The 23,063-nt window shown below is 41.0% G+C and overlaps 1 protein-coding gene and 1 pseudogene across 1 annotated transcript in view; both read left to right on the top strand.

Moving 5' to 3' along the window:
• TSPAN7 (tetraspanin 7) overlaps nt 1–23,063 on the top strand; it is a 111,712-nt gene that overhangs the window by 49,208 nt on the left and 39,441 nt on the right. The gene's annotated exons all lie outside the window — the stretch shown is intronic.
• LOC105941980 (cyclin-dependent kinase 1-like) lies at nt 4,724–5,731 on the top strand (annotated as a pseudogene).

Raw genomic sequence — 23,063 nt, 5'->3', positions numbered from 1 at the left:
GTACACAAATACCTAAATTAATTTATAAAGTCACAAATAACAGGTTTAATGTGAATCATTCTGCTTTTTGATTCCTGTAGGAAGTCGGGAAAAAATCTCAGGTTACCAGACCATGGCCAGACCAAAGTATATTGATTATTGGTCTTGAAATTAGCTCTTTCAAACAACGTGACATTGTTTCTGTTTAGCTCTAAGACCAATGCTTTCTTAAATTTTCCTGGACAGAAAGAGTGAGAAAAAATGGTATTACTCTTGCTTTAAATAAAACGACATAGATTTGGCTTGGGCTGGGAATGGTATCTGATTATCTTGACTAGGGCTGGGTCTTATTTGGAAACTTTGAGGGATTGATTACATGTTGGCAATTCCCCTATAAAAATTTAAACTACGGCTGTGGTGAGACAAAGAAAAATAGGCTTAGCTCTCATTCCTGTGTCTAATTTTGGTTTCTAGGACTTGTTCAAACTTGGTTCTTTCCCCTTTCCCTGTTGGTGATCATGTGATAGTGTGATCTACAAAGCGGTATGCACATACTACTTGTGTGCTTCCTTCTGCCTTCTGAGGCTGCGAAGAGGCAGATTTCCTCCTCATTTCCCAACAAGTCACATAGTATGGATGACAGGCTCAAACATCTGGAGTCAGAAGATCCAAGTCTTTGTCTGGCTTTTCTATAACTTAGATGCTTGGCATTAAATCTAAAAGGAATTGTAATTTTGTGTTGCCTTTTTTTTTTTAATCATCACAGTTGAAGTTAATTCTCTTCACTTCCCAGGGAGATTGTGGAGAGCCCATATGAGATGGCACTTTGTAAGTCCTGTAGTGTGATCCTTGTCAGTTTTATTTACTCACACTTGTGTTTACTCACACTTGTGTTACCTGGGTTTCTGAGAATCTTGACTTTTGTGGTTGTGATGACAGAAGCCATTGAAGTTAATGTTATCTGGTAAACTTTGCTTCTTCCAACAAAACAAGAAAAGCATTTGGCTCCAGTCGCTGAAAATGTCAAAGCTCTTATTATACATTCTGATATTTTCCTTTGATTTGGCTTTCAAAATATCTCATTCTCTTATTTTTCGGCTTACATGATTACTTGTTTTTTCTCAGCCTTCTTTCCTATTTCTTCCTATTGTTCCCCTGTATCTTCGTTTAGGGTGAGACCCAGATGTCAGTCTATGGCTCTATTCTCTCCCATGGTGACCTTAGCCCATCTCAAGATTTAAATATCCTGTATATCCTGCAAATAACAGACACTCCTGGTCATCTGGCCTATGTCCTACCACCTACTCTACGTTAAATTCTCAATGCATCTTCAAACTAGACTAACTGGTGCTCCCTTAAAGTGAAACACAAGAGACAGTTCTGCCTATAGTTGCACTCTGCCTTAAGTTCTTTCTCCTTTCTTCTTTCTCTGCCAGTTAGATTCTAGATATTTCTTCATGCCTTTTTTTTTTCTGTTTGTCTTGCTTTTCCTCATGCTTCTCACAGAGTCGTAAGAAGAAATAAATATGTTAGTACTGATACACAAACTACTTTGTTCTCTACTGGGCTTATTGTGAGGCTAAAAAACAGACCCAAGGTCACACAGCCAGCTTGCATGGATTTTTGTTCTCTTGGCAAGCAGCTCTATGAGCTTTGGGGTTTCAAAACTGTGCATTGTAGTCATTTATAAAGATGAAACAGTTGGGTGCAGGCAACAGTTTACAGTCTAATAATTTATTAGCCATAATTTCCCTCTCAGCATTAGTTTTCTACCTAGTAAGTTATGAACCCTGGCCACCAAAATGCTGTTATTTTAAACATCAAGTTACAAAAATGCATCAGGCAAAGCAACTGGAGTAGATGGATTCTAACCATTCACATCTCTTGAGACTTAAAACCATATGCATGATGTATTGAGCTATGTAAGGGAAACTTGACTGTATTTATGTATTTATATTTTATTTTTTTAATTTTATGATACTTTTCCATGGGCTCTGAGATTTCACCTCTGCCCTTTCCTTCTTATCCCCCTCTCCACTGATTTCCCCTATATTATTATAGTAGTGTAGTCCTTCAAAAACAGTCACAAGTCAATCATTCTGTTATTTAGGTGTACCTTGACATTATAGCTATGGACACTGGCAGAGTCCAGCATCCTATTGCCAGGATATATTTAAGTTTCATTGGGAGTCCATCTTTGATTTGGAAGTAGAGATGCATACTACATTGTATCTTTTTTTTTTAAAACATATTTTTATTGCATTTCATTTTTAAAAAAAATTAATTACATTGCATTATGTGATACATTTTCTATGCACTGGGATTCCCCCCCTCGCCCCTCCCCACACCCTCACCCCACGGTACATTGTATCTTTACATCTCGTTGTGAGAGTCTGTACTATATAGTTCCTTCAGATGACTATATGTATATGCGTGTTTACGTATAGATCTATTGAGCTTTTATTTTGCACGAAGGTTGCCTTATATCAGAGAGAACATATGATATTTGTCCTTTTGGGATTGGCTTATTTTTTTTTAAAGATTTATTTATTTTTATTAGAAAGTCAGATATACAGAGAGGAGGAGAGACAGAGAGGAAGATCTTCTGTCTGATGTTTCACTCCCCAAGTGACCTCAATGCCCAGAGCTAAGCCAATCTGAAGCCAGGAGCCAGGAGCTCCTCCGAGTCTTCCACACGGGTGCCGGGTCCCAAGGCCCTGGGTCGTCCTCGACTGCTTTCCCAGGCCACAAGCAGGGAGCTGGATGGGAAGCGGGGCAGCTGGGATTAGAAGCTGTGACCACATGGGACCCTGGCGCGTTCAATGCGAGGACTTTAACCACTATGCTATTGTGCCGGGCCCATTGGAATTGGCTTATTTCACTGAGCATAATAATCTCTAGTTGGATCCATTTTGTTGCAAATGGTAGAATTTCATTCTTTTTACTGGATGAGTAGTATCCCATAGTATTGAAATTTTTAGGTTACTAGATTATGTTAGCAGTGGAAAGGTGTATCTGCTTTTGGACTAATACCTGTTGACTTCTGTTAGTAGAGTCTTAGTAGCAAAGTAAGATCACTTAGAAATAGATTTTAGTTAGTACTGTTCTCTGACCTAAGAGAAATTGCCTAAAAATAGTTGCTGGAACCTAAAGGATTAAGAAGAAATTGAATGATTGTGTCTGGTTATAAGTATGAAGTGATTCTGTTTATTGTCCACTTTAATTGAAAAGCAAAATTATGATGTGAATGTTCAGTCCTTTAAAGTGATTCTCCACCTTGGGTGTATTTGGCCATCACCTGGAGTGCTTAAGGTCTACTGATACTTGGGTTTCACCTTCTGTGGTTCTCATTTAATTGGCTTTGAATAAGACCTAGGCATCAGGATTTTTGAAAAGTTCTCTGATTCAAACATACAACCAAGGTTGGAGAATTGTGACAGTCAGATTTCTTTTTTTTTTTTTTTTTTTTAAGATCTTTTTTTTTTATTGGGCCATTTGGAAAGCCGGATATACAGAGAGGAGGAGAGACAGAGAAGATCTTCTGTCCGATGATTCACTCTCCAAGTGAGCCGCAATGGGCCGGTGCGTGCCGATCCAAAGCCGGGAACCAGGAGCCTCTTCCAGGTCTCCCACGCGGGTGCAGGGTCCCAAAGCCTTGGGCCGTCCTCGACTGCTTTCCCAGGCCACAAGCAGGGAGCTGGATGGGAAGTGGAGCTGCCGGGATTAGAACCGGCGCCCATGTGGGATCCCGGGGCGTTCAAGGCGAGGACTTTAGCTGCTAGGCCACGCCACCAGGCCCGACAGTCAGATCTTAAAAAATAATTTTTAAAGATCTAGCTTAATTGTCAGTTTTTTGAGAGACTAGGACCTTGTCAGAATTTTCTACTTCCTTTCCACATTTTAGAAGAAAATGAAAAATAGTTCCCTCTTGTCTTTAAATATTGTATCTTTCCGAGCTTTACAACATTAGCTACATATGCACAGTCTGTAGTTACCATTGCCTAGGAACACATACATATTCAACCCCGTTGAGATTATGAGATTCTTACCAGTGTTCCAGCTTAATCTCTTTAAGCCCCGAGACCGGCTCACCATCAGTTGTTGCAGACTTGAGATTTAAACCATGGTCTTTCTGACTCTAAAACTCTTGGGCTTAACCACTGGGGAAGAGTTTGGTAGGAATCACTAAAAGCATTTTCAGCTTCTTGGGCACATGGACTATGATTCCAATTCTTCTTTGGTGTGATCATGTGATTGAGTTCTGGTTGATATGATGACAGCAGAAGCAATGTATACCACCTGCTGGCCTCCTATGACAGCCTCCCTTTATTTTTCCATCTGTTGGCTCCAAATGAGGACCACCTTTAGGATGGCTGCCTGCCAAAGACCCACTTAAGAAACCGGGGTGGAGCGGGGAGGTAGTATGTGAGCAGCTAGTCGTATCTGAAAATACGTACTGGGTATTAATAACTGAGTGGTGAGGGGGAACTCTTGGGAGTGGGATTGAGAGAAAAAGTGGGATGGTTAGTCTTGAATATGTGAAAGGAGACACGAAACCAAGATTTGACAGTTGGAAAGGAGGAAGAAGCAAACGTGGTTGTACATAAATTTAGAAATACGGACTCTTACTTTCAAAGCTGGCTCTGAGACTAAGCTAGTCTCAGGGCTTAAAGCTGAGTTGAGAGAAGAATTTGGTATCTGGCATGGCAGAGATAGTAAGCCAGGATCTACCATACCATTAACAATGGAAGACTATACCAAAATTGATAAAATTGGATAAAAATGGAATTGTGTATAAGGGCAGACATAAAACTACAGGCCAAGTGCTAACTATGAAGAAAATCAGACTAGAAAGAGAAGAGGAAGGGGTTGCTTGTATTGCAATTGGTAAGTTTCTTTATTGAAAGAACATGGGCATCCAAAAATGGTCACTCTTCAGGATGTGCTTATGCAGAATTCCAGGTTATATCTCATGTTTGAATTTCTTTTCAAGAATCTTAAGAAGTACATGGACTCAATTCCTCCTGATCAATTTATGGATCTTTCACTTGTTAAGATGGCTTGTACCAGATCCTAGAGGGGATTGTGTTTTATCACTCCACAAGAGTTCTGAACAGAGATTTAAAACCTCAAAATCTATTACTTGATGAGAAGGGCTAATTTTGGCCTTGCCAGGTCTTTTGGAATATCTTATTAGAGTGTACACGCATGAGGTAGTAGCACTGTGGTGTAGATCTCCAGAAGTACTGTTGGGGTCAGCTTGGTATTCAACTCCAGCTGACGTCTGGAGTATAGGCACCCTATTCGCAGAAGGAGCAGCCAAGGAACCACTTTGCCAAGGAGATGCATACATTGATCAGCTGTTCAGTATTTTCGGAGCCCTAGACTCTCCCATACTGAAGTATGGCTGAAAGTGGAACCTTTATAGGAATATGAGAATACATTTCCAAAGTGGAAACCACAGAAGCTTAGCAGCCCATTTCAAGAGTTTGGATGAAAATGGCTTGAATTTGGTTTCAAAATGTGAGTCTACGATCCTGCCAAATGGATTTCTTGCAAAATGACACTAGATCATCCATATTTTGATGATTTCGACAGATTAAGAAGACGTAGCTCCCTGACACATTTCCACATATTGTATCCAGAAGGAATAGTTTTATTTTTGCTCTTAACTCTGTTTTTGTGTTGTATGCATTTCTTTGTTGTAAAACTTAAGCTGCTCTTTGCTTCTAATTTCAAAACTGTAAATTAAAAATGTAAATACTGTCCTATGTGAATTTAAATATAATTCTGTAAATGTGTGTAGATTTCAGTGTAACAATCATTTGTTATTATTATAAAGCTATAAATCTAAAAAATGTGACAGAATGTTGAGTCATTTTTTTTCAAATATCTTCAGTTTTCTTTGTGTTATGTAAGGCAGAAGTTACCTTTGGGAACTTTATGAAGAACAGGTAGTATGAGGAAATAGTACTTTGAAAAAGTCTTTGCTGGACAATGAGAAGAGATACCTAGGGGACACTAGCAATCACTCTCACAAATCTGTTGAGAATGGTAATCATATGATTGTTATCCCTGCAAAGGCTGTGTTACTTGTTCACTATGTTACTTGTTCAGTGCTTAAAACTATACCTAGGACATGGCAGATTTAGAATAAATAATAGAGTACCTGAAGAACAAATACAGTGCCACTAAGGAAGTAAGAGCTGGAAGAATCAGAGGGTATAGTCAGAGAGTGGTTTTAGTGGACTTTTCTGGAGGTGTAGTGTTTCCAGGTGCTGGAAAATGTCAAATTGTGGTCACTGGAGTAGATAGCAGGTGTGGAGTGGAAGTGAAGATCTTATGCCACTGGGGTATTTCAGGACTGGCAGCAACAAGAAGTCAACTTGAATGCTAGGGCATGAAATAGGGAGTATAATCACCAACCATCCACCTTTAAAAAGTATGAAAGATTTAGTACTTGACATTTTTAGGAGGAAACAGAGTGTAGTATATGGTATTACCAGATGGTCTAACCATGAGACAGCAGGATGGCTACTTGACAGTATAAGGGCAGTGGTCTGGAAGCTGCACTGGGGCATGAGAAAGATGCCGTCTGTGCCTCGTGGCAATGGTTGAAGGAGAAAAGGCCACAGAAGGCACAGTAGCCTTGGAGGAGATCTGGATTCTGGAGGGCACCAAGAATTCAAGGGCACATCGAGAGGAAAGGAGGCTGCTTCTTAACAAAAGAACTGAATTGCAAAGGTAAGCTTTTGGCAGGGAGTTTTATCAGTTATCTCTTGCTACATTAATGTTGTGTAACAATCAACTTGCAGAACTACAAACTTAAATGCTTATTATGCATGTCTCTGTGGTCAAGTGAGGGGGTCATTGAAGTGGCTCTGATTGTCTTGGTTGGGTTTTCTCCTATAACTGGGTGTTAAATGTAAGCTAGTCTCTACCTGCCTCGGCAGAGAGCGCTTTCTCTGTATGTACACTACTCATCTCCTTGGGATATGGATTTGCTCAGGGACAGCACTATCCTGGTGAAGACAGAGGGCAAGAATGAGAGGAAGCACAGTTGTTCAAGCTCCTTTCAAACCTCTGCTTAGGGCAGGTTTGTGAATATGTTGATTCAAGCAGTTCCATTCAGAGTAAATGAAATTATATGACAGAGGGTACAATTATAAGGAGTTGTGGAGAATCTGGGCCACTTTGGAAGTTTATCATGCATAAGGAAAGTAGGTAAGGAAGAGAAACGGAAGAGACTAACAGAGTTGACATATAGGAATGATCAAAAACAACTGGGGAGCTAATCAAGGATTGTGATAGAGCAGCAGAAACATTAGTTCCAGTGGGTAGCTGATGGATTGGAAGTGGGCACTCTGTATCCTCTGACAGGAAAGTGTCATCCACTTACTCTCTTGACCTTAGTTTTCTCCTAAGTGGTCATATTAACACCTTTTCAGATTGCTAGGTAACCATGAAGTAATAGTTCTAAGACCATTTTGTAAATGATCAGCTCAAGACATGGGACAGATGAGCTGACAGCTAGCAGAGTCCCAGGCATGCAAGTAAGTGAACTAAAACCATGAGTCACATGGAGGAACATTGGAGGCAAATGACCATCTGAAGTCTGTATAGCTGTTTCAAATCCCTACCATTGCAACCATGTTTTCAGCTGCAAGTCTCCTAGAAGGAAATTGTTTTATGTTTAGGAGACTACCAGAGTGGTTTTTGACACTAGGACAAATGACATGGTTGATTTCCCCAACGTAAGAGTTGGACCCAAAACATGTAGTACGGCATGTCTCCTCTAGAGTGCAGTATCTTCCACCTAACTATAAGTCTTCTGGTGGTCAATGTAGGACCCTACCTTCAGCTCTTTATTGTGAGAACCTGTGCAGAGCCCTATGGACTGAAAAAGGGGAATAAGCCTGCCAACCTGTTAGGGCGGCTTGGGGACCCTTCTTTACAGAAGATGAGCTTCTTTATACCTAGCACAGGCTTTTCATATGGAGGAGATGATTAATCTGGCATTCTTGACTTGGAACCAGGGTTTCTTATTCACAAATTGTTTTCTGCTGTAGCCCCTACCCATTTTTCTAGATCATCTGCATAGTGTCTTTCTTGGAATGCAGGGCTAGCAACAGGAAGAGGGGAATTATATTTACTTCCCCAATAAATATGGGAACATTTAACCTAAGAAATTTAGTATAAGGCAGGAAGGTACCTGTTTTTATAACTATTCATAATGGCCAGTAAGTTTTAGGACTTAACATACTTTTTGGTCTTGTGCTAATATAGAGGTGGTGAAGAGCCATGATGTGTATTTCAGATGTTTTTCTCCATTTTTTTTAAAGATTTATTTATTTTATTACAAAGTCAGATGTACAGAGAGGAGGAGAGACAGAGAGGGAGATCTTCCGTCTGATGATTCACTCCCCAAGTGACTGCAACGGGCCGGTGCGTGCCATTCTCCATTCATTTTTAAGGAAGGTTTACAGTTTTGTTCAAGATAAAGATAAATGTGACCTGATTTTAAATGTTCTAATACCTACATTAAAAACAAACAAACAAGGGCCCGGCGGCGTGGCCTAGTGGCTAAAGTCCTCACCTTGAAAGCCCCAGGATCCCATATGGGCGCCGGTTCTAATCCCGGCAGCTCCACTTCCCATCCAGCTCCCTGCTTGTGGCCTGGGAAAGCAGTTGAGGACGGCCCAATGCATTGGGACACTGCACCCGCGTGGCAGACCCGGAAGAGGTTCCTGGTTCCCGGCTTCGGATCAGCGCACATCGGCCCGTTGCGGCTCACTTGGGGAGTGAATCATCGGACGGAAGATCTTCCTCTCTGTCTCTCCTCCTCTCTGTATATCTGGCTGTAATAAAATGAATAAATCTTTAAAAAAAAAAACAACAACAAACAAACAAGTAAGGTAAATGAAATGCCTAAAATACTTTGTGTTCTTTATGGTTCATACTCCGAAATCCAATGGGTGTTCTATACTTAGAGTACATCTGAGTTTGTACTGGCCGCATTCTATGTGCTTAGTAGTCTATGTGCATGTGGCCTGGAAGAAGCCCCTGGCTCCTGGCTTTGGGTTGGTTCAGCTCCAGCCATTGTGTTCACTTGAGGAGTGAATCATCGGATTAAAGATCTTCTCTTATCTGTATATCTGACTTTCCAATAAAAACAAATAACCCTTAAAAAAAATGTACTCAATGGGCCTGGCAGCGTGGCCTGGCAGCGTGGCCTAGTGGCTAAAGCCCTCACCTTGAATGCCCCGGGATCCCATATGGGCACCGTTTCTAATCCTGGCAGCTCCACTTCCCATCCAGCTCCCTGCTTGTGGCCTGGGAAAGCAATCGAGGACTGCCCAAAGCTTTGAAACCCTGCACCCCTGTGGGAGACCTGGAAGAGGTTCCTGGTTCCTCGCTTCAGATGGGCACAGTAACGGCCATTGTGCACACTTGGGGAGTGAATCAGTGGACGGAAGATCTTCCTCTCTGTCTCTCCTCCTCTCTGTATATCTTACTTTGTGATAAAATAAAAATAAAATCTTTAAAAAAAAATGTACTCAATGAAACAATAAGGGAGAATTTCCTGAATCTAGAGAAGGAATTTGGAAACAACATCCAGGAAGGGCACAGAACACCCAACAGGGTTGACCGAAAGCGATCTTCACCATGGCACATGATAATCAAGCTCTTCAATCTAACATAAGGAAAAGATCCTTAAATGTGCGCGTGAATGAAAAAACGAGTTGACCTATACAGGAATGGCAGTTGGACTCACAATTGACCTCTCAGGAAATTCTAGAGGTCAGAGGAAGATGGAGCTACATATTCCAGATTCTAAAAGCAAGAGATTGTCAGCCCCAGATAATGTATCCAGCAAAGGTTTTCTTTATATTTGAAAATTAAATAAAATTCTTCCACAACAAAGAAAGTTGAAAGAATATGCCTCTGCCAAACCTGTCCTACAAATGATACTTAAAGATGTTCTCTTGACAAAGAAGAGGAATAGCACCCACCAAAACCAAAGCCAAGTGTGAAGAACATCCCAGTAAAATAACACAGACAATGTTATTTTAACAATAACATTGCTAAAATGACAGGATCAAATTACCGCCCATTCATATTAACCCTTAATGTAAATGGCTTAAACTCATCAATCAGATGTCAGATTAGTTGACTGGATTTAAAAAAACAAATCTTTGTTGCCTACAGGAGACATATCACCAACAAAGATCAGCAGAAACTATATCTTATGGATTTTTTTAGTTTCATCTCTTCAAAACATTTTCTTTCTCATTAAATTCTTCATTGATTCATAGATCCTATGGTAGCATCATTTTCTCCAATATTCTATTTTTTTAAAGATTTATTTATTTTGTTACAAAGTCAGATATACAGAGAGGAGGAGACAGAGACGAAGATCTTCTGTGCGTTGTTTCACTCCACAAGTGAGCCGCAACGGCCGGTGCTGTGCTGATCGGAAGCCAGGAACCGGGAACCTCCTCCGGGTTTCCCACATGGGTGCAGGATCCCAAAGCTTTGGGCCATCCTCGACTGCCTTCCCAGGCCACAGGCAGGGAGCTGGATGGGAAGTGGAGCTGCCAGGATTAGAACCGGTGCCCATATGGGATCCTGGGGTGTTCAAGGCGAGGACTTTAGCCACTGCTAGGCCATCATGCCAGGCCCTCTTCAATATTCTTGATTTTCATTTCTTCAGCAATACATTAGTCATTCAGTAGCATGTTATTTAACTTCATGTTGTTTTTAATTTCTTTTTTTCTTCCTGTTGTTTATTTTGTTTTGTTGCTTTTCATTTAAGGGGATATATAGTAACTATATAATGGAGATTATCATGCCCAGTATCATGTTATTAACTTTATGCTATTGTAAATTTCTATTTTTCTTCCTGTTGTTGACTTTGTTGGCTTTTCATTTAAGCTTTGTATATAGTTACTGTGTAATGGAGACTATCATATCCAGATGTGAGGATACAGAGCATTATGCATCTATACTTCCAGATCAAAGATGGACTCCAAATGAAACTGTTAAGTATATATTGATAATAGGATGTTGAATTTTGCCATTGTCCATGTCCGTAATGGTGGACATATGACTATGTATGAAGAACTATACTATAATATTAATATAGGGGAGCTCCATGGGGGGGGATTTGGAGAAGGAGTAAGGGAAATCCCAGGGTCTATGGAACTGTATCATAACGTGATAATAATAATAAAAAAAATTAAGAAAGAAGAAAAAAATAGTAACTTTTCTGAAGTGTACTCACCACACTGTGCTATACAACATTAGAACTTTCCTTTGTGATGATAAATGTTGAAGGACATAGAAATGCTACTTACCCTGACTTGATCATTATATGATGTATACATGTAGCAAATGATCATATTCTGACATCTAGATGCATACAATAATTATGGCTCAATAAAATATTGCCTGAGGATGAAAAAAAAAAGAGGTTTAGGAATCTTCCAACAGAGTTCTTGTAGGTTTTATTGTTTTATTTTTGCTGTTCGTAGTAGCATCTTGGTTAAATTTGTTACAGGGTGCTTGCAGTGCTTATGTTGTGTCCATAATTACCACACTGTTCACTGGATTAGTCTTCAGCACTTTGTTGCTGTTTGAGTGACACTGGAGAAAAAATTGTGAAGAAGCACCACTGTTTCCCAAGAACTTTGGAATGGCCAAGCCAAGCAGAAGTGTTCAGCCTTGGTGCTATGACGGTCAATGTTTTGTGGATGCTTGCATGTGATTAGACAGCTATGTCAGAGTTATGCTTATGAAAAAGGACATGATGATATGATAACCTGGGGCCAAAATATTTAAGAACATAAGAGCTTGTTCAAGCTTAATGTTCCTCTGACCTGAAGATTTATGTTGCCATGAAAGGTGGCTGGCACAGCACATATGTATGTAGAAGTGTCAGGAATTTGGACTTCACAGAGGCCTTCCCTCATTTAAAACTTGTTTCATTTTAGATATCAGCTCCATTTAGTATTTGCTGTTCTACAGTAATAGCAATGCCTTTAGAGCTTTGTAAATGCTGGAAACCAATCCATTGTGATCTCAGTGGTGTGATTTTTTTCTTTGGGTTCTGGACCTGGTATTTGTATAATTAAGACTGGGATGAATTTGATTTCCAATTTAGGGTCTTGTGCTCTGGGAGTGACAGAATTTTTACAGCCATGCCTGAGAAGAACGAGGCCTTTTAAAAAAGGTGAATAATGATGTCCAGGAGAAAGGAACAATGATAACTTTAATTTTCCCATTTTACTGTAGTTACTTGTAAATTGCCAATTTATTTATTTATAGGAGAAACATAGCAAAGTTACAAATCAGTTTTGAATAATGGTAGACTCCTTCATGTAGTATGAAGTAACACCATGTACTGAAGTTTATGATTTTTTGTCAAATGTATAATTGTTTCTAGAGGAAAATACATATTGGATACGTCTCTCTGTTCTGCAACCATGTTTATATTAAATGAATTTTGAAAACCAAGTCGATGGCTTATTTTGAAAACTGATCTATACAACTAAGTCATCCTATTCCTGGGAACTTACCAAAGAGAAATGAAATCTGCGTATGAGTTATGTTTACACCTCATTTTTCAAGCAGCTCAATTCGCAATAATGATGTATGGATTCAACCAAGGTGTCCATCACCTGATGACTGGATCAAGAATTTGTGGTATATATACATGGTGGAGTACACGGAGCTATAAAAAAAAAGAATGAAATGTTGTCTTTTACCACTGAATGGATGCAATAGGAGACCATTTTGGTTAGTGAAGTAAACCAGTTTCAAGCAAAGATTGAGTTTTCTCTGGTGGTGGCTAATATACAGAATAGAAGAAAAAAGAATGTATATGAATGAAGTTGACATTTTGAGATTTGAGTATTGTTTATTGCCCTTGTCTATACTCCTGAGGAACAGTGTTTTTTGTACTTTTTTTTGTTGAATTCTTTATTTAGTTCAGGGTTAAGCTTGTGATTATAAAGTGAAAGTATGTCATTGCAAAAATTAAAAGAACAAGAAGAAAAGAGGATGGAGGATAGAGTGGGAAATAATTACATTCTTTAAACTTCATGCAATGAAGTACATGAAATCTGTTCCCTTTATTAAAAAACCATTAAATGTACCAAATACACAGGCTTCTCCTAAGAAATATTAATCTGAAAGTATTTGAAAGGTAGAGGTACAGAGAAAGATGTAGAAACAGTTATCTTCCATCCACCAGTTCACTTGCCAAATTGGGCTACAATGTTCAGGCTGGGCCAAAGCCATGAGCCTAGAACTCCAGTTGAGTCTTCTACATGGCTTGGAGGAACCCAAATGCTTGGATTATCATTTGTTGCCTCCCAGAATGCACCAGTAGGGAGCTGGATGAGAAGCAGGGCACCCAGGGTTCAGAGTAGCACTCATATGGGATTCTGGTATTGCAGGAGGCAGTTTAACCTGAAGTACCACAACCCCAGCTCCTCAGTCAGTCCTGATGGTGAGGACTACGCCCTATGACTATATCCAGATAGAGGATGCTTATGGATATCACAGTATCCTTGATACGATGTGAGTTAACATTAGAAGACTTAAGCATACAAATCAGAACACTGATAAAGAAGAAAGAAAAGCTATTAAAGGTAAACGTGAGGAGAATATGTGCTGACCATCCAGTGAGAGCAGACTGGAGGTCATCTGGTTCAGTTCATCAATGGCAGCAGCCTCTCTGGCCACTTTCTTGCTTCAAGAGCATCAGAGCTCCAGAAGCAAGAAGCACGTAATCCCCAAGTAATCTGATGTGATGTGACACAGAGTTACTTGCTAGGAATATTTTTAAAATTTGTGTTCTTGCAACATGTCTTCTTTTGGTCTTGATTTTGCCCTAGGGAACAAAGCAGTGTAAGCTTACTTGTGCTTGCATATGATAAATCTTTCAGATATTTATAGACGTCCATAAGGCTTTCCTAGTGCTGAAGGCAACTCAATTTAAGCTGTATGTCAGGGAGAAGATTTTACTTTTTCTACTAATGAGCTGATCTTCCTAATTGATCCAGCCATCAGGTAATTAATGAACACATACTTTGATTAAGGCCTTAAGAAATTAAGTAATGCCAGATATTGGCCCTGAGGAAGCTTGTTCAACAATTAGTATTTTGCATAAATTTTTGTACGGACAATATTAGTTTTAATTTTTATGCATGGCTCCAATTAATTCAGTGACATAATTGTTATATAAAAAGTTCGTTAACTGGTTGGCACATGGACTATTGGCTGAAGCAGGAATGTAGTTACATTTCCAAGTAAATGTAATTAGTTGACATAATGAGCATTTTTTCAGCCTACACATTTGCAAAGAAGCACTTTGACTTTTTAATCTTAGCTGTGGAATTTAGATGCTTTGTTCACGTCAAAGCTAGCTTAATATTGAGTTTATATGGCTAGTGCACATCTTTGTGAGTTCATACCTTTTGGTTTCTTAAATTTTATTTTATGTTTCCAAGTGCTTTCTCAATTTGGATAAAGTAGACCATAGAAGGAATAGTGCAGGCTGCTTGCAAAAGAAGAACAGCATGACTTGATACAGAAGAACAAGGATGACTTTGCCTGGATTTTTGAGTTCACAAAGTACAGGTGCCAGAGACCAAGGTCAAACTCTGCAGACAATGGTCCACAGGTGGGCAAAAGTACCTGACCAAGGTTGAAGCCGGGGGACAAGGGGTCTGCAGTTGGGCAGTGGTCCAAAGCCACAGGACTGTGTGCTTTAAGATAAGGTTGAGACAGTCACAGACTGACTTCCGTACCTGGGCCACCCTGTTGCTTACTGATCACCAGGCATGGGCTGCTTAACATTAATATGGGACATATTGTACCTCATGAATCCCTATAATTTAACCCCCCAAAGAGTTCAATGAAAGGTTGAGGCCTCATGCTTTCTGGGCTGACCTTTCTTTCTTAGAGAAGTGGCCTTCCCTCGGGCTGTGCCGCTTTATCATCTTTCTCTTGTGTCTGTCTCACTCCTTGTTTTCTTAATTGGACGTTCCCTCCCTGCAACTGTGCTTATGCTGCTGTGGGCAGTGGTAAAAACTACCTGTATGTTATGTTTCTATTTGTTTTTACATTGCTTGTTTTAGTAACTTCTAAGGTGATATCCACCGATTTGTAAATTGGATTTCATTTACAATTTTGTTAACCACAGCCTTGTACTGTACTTGAGGTCTCTGCTAGACACCTGTTTCAAACTATTCATTCAGATTAGTAGAAGATTAACAGAAGAGTATAGTACTATAATCCTAGTACAATAGTACTAAATTCCTAGTACCATAGTATTATAATCCTAGTTCACGGTGGGAGATGCTTGAGAATTTACAAATGGACATTTTTGTAATCTGTCATTCTCATTTCCAATTTGAATTAGCTTGCCTGTTTTTTTTAAATTATATTTTTGACAATCTTTACATAGTTAATTAGGGTAAAAAGGTTCAAGGGCAACTTGCTTCTTAAATATGTATAAAAGGATAGTCCTTAATGTAGTGTAATGTAGTCCTTAATGTAGTGCTTAATGTAATGCAATGAAGAGTAACTGATGGAAAGATCCATGAGGAGAAGCAGCTGATAAGAAAGGATATGCTGGGTATCTATATTGAGAAGGGGTGCGGAAAAAGGCAAACTGCCACCCATCCTTAATAATCTAAGCCTTTGGCTGACCTGTGGAAGACTTTAAAAATAAACATCGTCAAGTAGTCTATCATTCTACCACACCCATATGCTTGTGAATAATTGCAGGCTTTTGTAAAAGATTTGTCCACATTATTTTAGAGCTCCGTCTGGCAGTTGATTGAAAACAGAACCAGCATCCCTGGTTTCTGTGCCTTGGCTGTCACCTTGTTCCTCTGTCAGGACTGTGTTTCTCCTCATCTGTGTTTTGTGGGGCAGACCCATTATCACAGCATTACCCATGACTGTACCTGCTTTGCAACCTCAGTCTCGAAACTCGGACTTGCCCTTAATCCTTGTCCCCTTTGCTTCATGAGGGTGCCCACCTGTGCTGACAGCGCTCTGCAGTCTCCCCATGGTCCCCTGAAACTTCTGTACGGCCTCTCAGGAACATCCAGAAATAGCAACTCAAGTGCACTTGGACTTTCCCCATCTGTTTCTGTCCTCCAGCTGCTCTTGCCCAGAGGGTCAGGAGCCATCCAGGAAGTAAGCCCTTCCTCCTACTGCAAGGGTGAGGAAACTTCTCTGAGGCAAAGGCCAACCAGGGAAACAGGATGTGACCCCTTAGCCAGGGGCATAGGCTTGGTTATGACTCCCTGGTGAACTGCCAGGCTGTGTGCTTGACTGCTTGCTGCCTGCCTGAACTGTGTCCACACTCCATTGCAACCTTGGCAGACTGCTGCTTCTCTCTGTTCAACAGACACATGCGTATTTGGGAGGTGCTTCTATGACTCATGACTTCCCTCCGTGGAAATTAATTATACCTTTCTTTACCTGGAACTCTTAAGATTAGAAGAAAAAAAAGCTAGTTAGTTCAGTCAATGAAATCAATTTTAAACTAATTTTAAAGGAAACACATCCCAAGATTTAGTTTGAATTTTCTACTTTCTTTTGAGTTCAAGAATATTCTAGTACTGATTGGGTGTCTTTGAACGAAGAAAAATTTTATGAAGTGTCTTCTGTTCAACCCAGTCAAGATTTGCAGGGACAGAGATGTAACACATACACACACACACACACACACACACACACACACACACACACACACACACAAAACCTAAAAGGATAGTCTGTATTCCATTTCCTGGGGAAGGTGATATTGGCCTCTGCTTAAGTTTCTCCAGAAAGAGACACCATTTCCCATCTCTGTTTTTGAGAATTAATAGTATTTTGTTTGTTTGTTTGTTTTTACGAATGCCCTTGCCAAAAAGAAAGGAAAGATGGTAAACTCTAGAATGATCTAAGGTAACAATTATACTTAGTGTCTCTTAACTGCTTAGTATGTGCCCTACACACTGTGTGTTACTTTCTTTAGTTCTTAGTGCAACATTGTGAAAAGGGCAGTGGTGTTATCTGCATTTAACAGATGAGGAAACCAAGCCAGATTCTATAATAGAAAATTGAAGAGTGGGACTCCAACACACCCACAAAGCCTATTTACTCAAACATAGTTACACTAGCTGTGTGGTCCTTTCCAGGCGAGGCATGGTGTGGTTCTGCATGGCCACTGTGTTTGAGCTTGGGGGTGGGGGGAAGGGGCACACTGAATGCCTTACCTTATGAGGAGCACTCTAAGAAATTTGCTCCTGGATTCCCTTTCTGGATAATTTTTCTAGCACATTTTTTTTAAAAGTTCCTAACAGCCCCCACTAGCTTGCTTCAATAGTTTTGTAACCATTACTCTGACATAGAATATTATCACTCACTCTCTGCTCAAATAGAAAAGTTTTAAATTAAAAGTTACGCTCTGTTCCTAACACACGTTCCTGTTTTCAATAAGATGCCTTATACTGCAAATCAGTGAGGCTGCTAACGCAATACCCAAGATCAGGTTCAGATGAGAACTGCTCAAAAGAGTTGAGCACCATGGGAAATGTGGGGGTAGAGGTCAAAGATGATACCAGTAGTAAAGGACAGTGCTGAGGCACCTGGAGTGTCGGGCAAGGCTGGGGGAGCCAGGGTAACCATCTTTATGACTGGCAAAGTTAGTGTAAGGGGTTGGCTACAATTGAGCTAGTAAAACTATATGACTACTGAAGAAGTTTTCATGAAAGCAGCCAAAATGTTCTAAAGCATGTGGCTCAAAGAAATGACCCCTTGTCCACACTCCCTGTTGCTTCCTGGTCATGGGTCCTACACTAGCAGTTCCTGTCTCCTGGTGGGGTTTCAATTTATAGTTGCTTTTTGGTGTCTTACAAACTGGACTCGGGATGTTCTAATGGGCAGATTTCCTTCCTGTAAAATTCCATGAACACTGTAATTTCTATGACCTGCATGTTCCTGGGAATGCAGTTATTCTCATGTCACTTGAACTTCATGCACTGTGACAGTTCTTTGCATCCTCCAAGACTCCTTTTCCAGTTGGTTTCCATTTTCCCTGTTCAAGTCTGGTTTAGCCTAAGAAGTATATCATCTTGGGTGCTTGGTTGTAGACTTAGAAATGTCATAGCAATCAGTGTTTTGCTTCAGTACTGGTTCCACAGGGTGGCTGAGTACCGAAGTACTTTTCCTTCACAAGCTGCTTAGTTAGCTTTGGGAATGCTGAACTTATTTTTTACTTCCTGATGCCTCTTGAAACACAGCCAGCTTTCCTCACAGGACAGCAAGCCTCCTCTGATAGGAAATCTTTCCATGTGCACAGTGATTTGCTACAATGGGTGGTTGCCAAGAGTTTGTTCCTCGTTGTGCAGAGCTTCCTTGCACTGGAGAGTAGCACTGTGCAATACAGGTGACCTGAGACACAATGGAGTCCCCGTAGAGAGAAGCTTTTTTGTGTGTGGAGAAGTGCCTCTGCTACACTTGGCATTCCCGCGGATATGTGTGACAATTGAGTAGTGAAAAAAAAAGCATGTCTGCACATTGCAGTGCTTTTTGGCTTATTCTGTAGCTGAAGGCTACAACCATTTGGGGGGATGTTATAAGGCCCCTTGAGGTAGCCGGACTGCCCTAGTCTCCTACAGCCAGCTGTCTACCTCTGACTGGCTTGTCAATGACCTCCCATTTTGCATACTTGTTTGTAGGGTGTGGGATGGGTTCCTGGCTAACTCTGTAAATTGGGGGAAAGAAGAAGCATCTCCCTAGAACTGCACCTGTGAGAGCCATAGCTCCACCTATTGACTCCTCAAGTCTGGTGAAATGCTACAGCCCTTAGGCTGCTGAGGTTTTGGTTGGATGTCTAGTGAATTAGCTCCTTCACCCTACAAAACTTTCTCCAGAAACCACAAGGCAGGGCCCCCCTGTGGTACACTCTAATTGTTACCTATAAAAATGGCTTTTCAGACTGTGGTTGCTAAGATCAATTTAGTAGGTCATGACCAACCCTTTTAAAAATTGAAATACAATAGAGTAGAAAATATCAAAATGCATGTTCATGGTAAGGGTCAGCCATGCTTTGCAAAAAGCCTTATTTGAGAATCTGTGTGTCTACAGTACAAATTGTATTTCTTAGGTAGAATATGATCAAGTTTAACTTGAAGGGCCCAGTCTTCTGCCTTAGTCTTAAATTGCCTCCCACTCCCATCAGCTTGCTTTTGCAGTCAGTCTGGCTCCAGTTTTACAAAGCTGCAATTATGTGGAACCTTCCATAAATATGTAGGCCTGGGAAACTGCTAATTCTTAATTCATCAAAGATAGATTATATTACAGTCACACAGCATGTTATGAGGCAAGGGATACACATGGATTTAAGGTTTGTTTTTTTTTTAATGAGTGAGGACAAATTGCTTTTCTATTAATGCTTGATAAATAAGAAAACTCAACGAACCCCAGCATGACACTGTCATTATTCTGGTTAGTCTAAGCCTCTCCCTAGAACGTAGAATTGTAAAGCAGATGACAAAGTGGGATCTTGCTGGGAGAGGCTTTGGTGTCTGTTTTCATGTTGTAGTGGATAGGCTCTCCCTAGCCTATGTGGAACAGAGCACGATGCATCATCCTCTGTTTCTGACGCAAGGCATAGGCTAAGAATTGTTCTAGCAAGCTTCCCTGAGCCACACGTAAAAATTTTCCTCAGAGGCAACTTTAGTCTTTAGAAGGGACAGCTCCTGTGTGATAATGGGATGAGAATAGTAGCCCCTGCAAGTTACTGGACATGTATTGCTAAGTGGAGCCTAAGTACTACTTTATTTCCTGATTGCCTTCCTAGCCCTTAGAGGTGGCTGTCACCCTTCCCCTTTCCCAGGGCAGAAAATGGACTTGAAGTTGAGTAACTTGTCCCATATAACTAAGCAAGCAGCGCAGAAAGCATTCGATGGAGTCCAGCAGATGAGCCCAGCACCCAGGTGCTGTGTGGGATGGCCTCTTTCCATGGGCTGACTTGGTGAGAGTGTTTTCCCCTTTGCCTGCAATGTTGGCTTTGACCCATCCCCGGGTGTTAGAATCGCCAAAGTCTGGCAGGCCCTAGACTCACTGTTCACTTGCATCAGGTCCTTTGTGCTCCCCTTGCTGAGAAGTGACTTCCTGTTCTTTGTACTCATGTGGCATATGGTTGTCCCCCTTGTGACATGCCATACTCTGTCATATTTTGGGTTATTCCCAAATGTAACTACTACATCTTCTTCGGTTTTGTTGGATGGTTCTATTGCTTAGTCTTTGGTCTTGGTGACGAGGTATGCACTATCGTCATCAGTAAGAGTGTGCATTGACAATTTTAAATTCATGCTCAGCCTTTCCCTCATCTCTGAGAAATAAAAATATTTCCCCTCACCTTCATGGTAATCAGCATATTTTATCTGTGGATTATTTATTTTCTGATTCTGATTCTTTTAGAAACTCAGACATGAGTGGGACTTTTTTAGAAGTTTGCACACACACACACACTCCCAGCAACTTTGTACTACAATGGATGCATTTCATTTGTTGTATGTACTTTTGTGGTTCTGAAAGGCTGTGAGAAGGGAACCAAGAGTCTGAAGTTGAAACTCAGTTTACTGTAATTGGGTATTTAGGCTGCCTTCCTTGTGAAAGAATGGAAAGTACCTTTTCTTGAGCCCATGCACTATGCTGGACTCTGCATTAGTACTAAATACTTGAGCTGTATCCCACTAGTCACTCTACCTCTGTGAGACAGATTGCTTTGGTTCGACACATGAGAGAAGGTAGACCTTGCCTAAGGTTGCATGTCAGAGAGTCATGTGTACAGAATTCTGTGTCTGAACAGATGAATAGCACAGCCCAGAGCTTAGCCTTTCTGTTAAAGGGTTTGTGTGAACATTCTTGGCCTTGGAGACTAGTGCGCCACCTCCCTGCTGGAGGTCTGAAATACGTTGGAGATGTGATTGATACAGTGTAGCCCCCTTTGCGACTAGTCTTGTCTGGAATGCTTTCCCAAGTGAAGGTCTTTCCTTCCAAGTATGTTTGTACTGAAGACTAATGAAAAATGTCTGACACTGTTAACATGGGCTCTTTTGCAAAGGTATGTACTTTATTAACTTGATGAACACAAATTCTCGCTTATATTTTCCTTTATGATGAAGCCGACACAGTTAACTATGAGGAAAGGAATTACAAACCCTGTCTGGATGTAACAGTTCCCTGTAACTGGCTCAGGCCAGTAGAAGGCCTCTCTTTAATGCTCTTCACTAATATTAGCATCCACTATAACCATAATCTCAGAAAGATGCCTCTACCAGCCTTGGCATTCTCCCTCCCTCCTTTCACTTTCCCTCTCACTCCACCTTCTTTAAGTTTCTTTTATGTACTTTCCCAAACTCCTGCAAACAAACCCTTTGAATTTTTGTTCAATGCTGTTTAACTTTCAGAGTGCATCCTACTGTGTCCCCACAGGGAAGATATCATCTTAATTTAATACGTCAGAGTTTGAGACTGAGAGGTCTTAGCTAAGGTCAAAGCAAATAAGTGGCAGATGGAAGCTGAAACAGAAGAGTGTAAATAGGGATCCCAAAGGACATGCTTTGCTCTTAGACCTCCTCCTGGGCTTCTGGAAATCCCTCTGCCTATTTCATCATGAGCTTTGTGAACTCTGGCCCCCTTAGCCATTGCCTCACATTGTTTGCAATTTATCATTACAAAGGATGTGACAGTGGTGTCTGTTGGGTGCTGAGGGGCCTCTTTTTGCTGAAGCCAGCAGTAGTTTCTTTTACATGATCTGGAATGTGTGTTTGTGTTGCAAGAGTGAAGTTATGGCTCCTCCTCAGCCCTGTCTGCAGGATTCCTGTGGATTAGAAGGAGCATATTTGGAGCTGCGGACACCACAAGATGGAATGTAGAATTCAGATTGCCTGTGAAAAAGTTGGCCAAATGATGTGTTGAATAAGGGCAAGTGGGCAAGGCTGTCCGTGCAAGCCCCCCAGTCTTTCAGTGTCTGTTTATAAGAAAATTTGCATTGCTTATTACATGCCGAGTACTGTGGTAGACTCAGAAAAGAGAATCTTGGAAGGTTTAGTCTCTGCCTTTGAGGAATTTAAGTCCACTTGGAGAGCTGTGACCTGAAAAGCACAGAACAAACAAGGCAAGGACACATGACATTGAGTGTACACAGAAGGGTTTCTGTAATCTAGGATGCTCAGAGAAATTGACCCACCTGCAGCAAGCATTGGGAAAGGGCAAGAGTCAGTAAGCTCTGACCTCTGCCCAGAGAAACCTCCCTTGACTGGGAGGCTGCATGTATGAATGCATAAACTACATGTGATCATGCACTAGGCAGAGCTGCAAGAGTAGGGCGCTGGAGGGAAGTGCCAAAAGCACAGGCTGAAATGATGCAGTGCGAGTTCAGATCTTGGCTCTCCTATTTACAGCTCGCGTGATCTTGGGCAGCTTATTTAACTGCGCTGTTCCTCCATTTCTCAGCTGTCAAATGGGAAGTGAGAGCAGTACCTGCTTCACAGGAGGCAGCGGTGGTATAAGGATCAAAGAAGTTGACACACACTTGGACGAGTCTCCAGCTCATGGTCCTGCTTTCTACATTCATTGTAGTGATGTTAATAGTGGAGAACAGTCCAGAATGCAAGGAGAATCTCTGCTGGAAGAGGGGTAGGTTGTAGGGTCAGGAACAATATGCAGTGGAGCCCTAGCCTGGTCTTTAAAATATGCAGGCAGGCGATGGGAAAAAAAGGCACCAAACATCATGGTGATTGGGTATTTATTGTTGCATCACCAGATTTGGGTATAGGGGAATTGAGTTCTGGGGGCAGAACTCTCAGACGTACTTGGGCTTTAAAGGATAGACAGAATATTGATAGTTGAACAGGACTGCTTTTTGAGTTGGGGAGAATGTATGAGTTGGGGATGATTGTTGGGGCCTAGGTGGATTAAGATGTCATGTAGACTGCCCGCCTGTTATACTGGGGTGCCAGTCAACCTCCCAGCTGTTCTACTTCCAGTCTAGCTCCCTACTA

The sequence above is a fragment of the Ochotona princeps genome, chromosome X (assembly GCF_030435755.1).
Source record: "Ochotona princeps isolate mOchPri1 chromosome X, mOchPri1.hap1, whole genome shotgun sequence".
NCBI classification, from domain to species: domain Eukaryota; kingdom Metazoa; phylum Chordata; class Mammalia; order Lagomorpha; family Ochotonidae; genus Ochotona; species Ochotona princeps.
The sequence above is the reverse complement of the archived record's forward strand: the minus strand, read 5'-3'. Positions and strand labels throughout refer to the sequence as shown.